Here is a 1204-nt window from a genome sequence, read left to right as displayed (position 1 = left end):
TTTTGCATTTCATGGTATTATATTTAAACCCTTGTTTTTTAGCCACTTGGGGGCAGCAGATACAAGTTGTGAACATACCGTATCATCACCTTTTAGAGCTGATATGGTGAACTTGTTCGCAAACAGTTGTTTATTTACACATGAACAGCTTCAAAGCAACATTATCATTAACTCGGAGTCTTGTTCCGGGCCATCTGATGAATGTAAGTCTAATATTCCCTCTCTCCTTTTAGTTGTGTTCGTGCCCTGTACCAACTCCTGAGAAAAATATGTCTCTATCTGCTCCTCTGCTTAGTTTACCAGCTGCATCTGTCTGCTGTTGGATGCTGACCACATATTGTACAGGGGGGGGTTTGGAGAATTTTTGCTGTAAGAAAAAACCAAACGGTAAAGTTGTGGGCCGAGTACCTAGACAATTAACTCAAACTCTTTATTAGGGCCCGAGCCCCGAGTGAGCGTCACTCGGCGAGGACCTATTGGACTTCACCATATTATTATCATTTTTTTTTTTATTTGCAAACATTTCAGGAGTGGCGAAAAATTCGATATTTTATGGGTGTCAAATATGGGCGTGCAGAAATGGCTCTATAGCGCCCCCTAAACGGCAGCCCCTCACACTACTTTGAGCTAGAAACATGCAATTTGGTGAGCACGTGTATGACATCCAGGCGCACAAAAAAGTCTCAAGTCTAAAAAATCTATCTTGTCCGACACCGTTCATCCGATCAAGCTCAAATTTGACTATGTTGTAGTCGAAGACTTGATGATGAAAAGTTATCAAAGGCAGAGTAGAATATTGAAGGGCATGGCGTGGGCGGAGCCTCAAACTTTAGCCTTCGCCACGAAACAGGAAATGGATCATAACTCGGCTGTAGATGATCATATCTGAATGAAAGTTATCACGTTTGATGACAGTCCGGCCCTGAACACATCTGTAGGACAATGTTCACCGACACTCATAGCGCCTCCTGGTGGCAACAGGAAACATCATGTTTTACGCCGTGGCGTCCACAGACGAGACAAATGAGCAGATCTACTTCAAAATACTGTCCTAACATGATCCTAGCTGTGGAGAAAAATCTGTGACTTTTCGTCACCGTGGAGGGGGTCTGGCGTGGCGGCGAAGTTCGACCCTTCACCATGAAATTTCGATCACCCATAACTCGGTCACACAAGCTCCTATCTTTACCAAATTTCCTGTGCT

The sequence above is a fragment of the Pempheris klunzingeri genome, chromosome 6 (genome assembly GCF_042242105.1).
Source record: "Pempheris klunzingeri isolate RE-2024b chromosome 6, fPemKlu1.hap1, whole genome shotgun sequence".
NCBI classification, from domain to species: Eukaryota; Metazoa; Chordata; class Actinopteri; order Acropomatiformes; family Pempheridae; genus Pempheris; species Pempheris klunzingeri.
Note: the sequence above shows the minus strand (reverse complement) of the source record.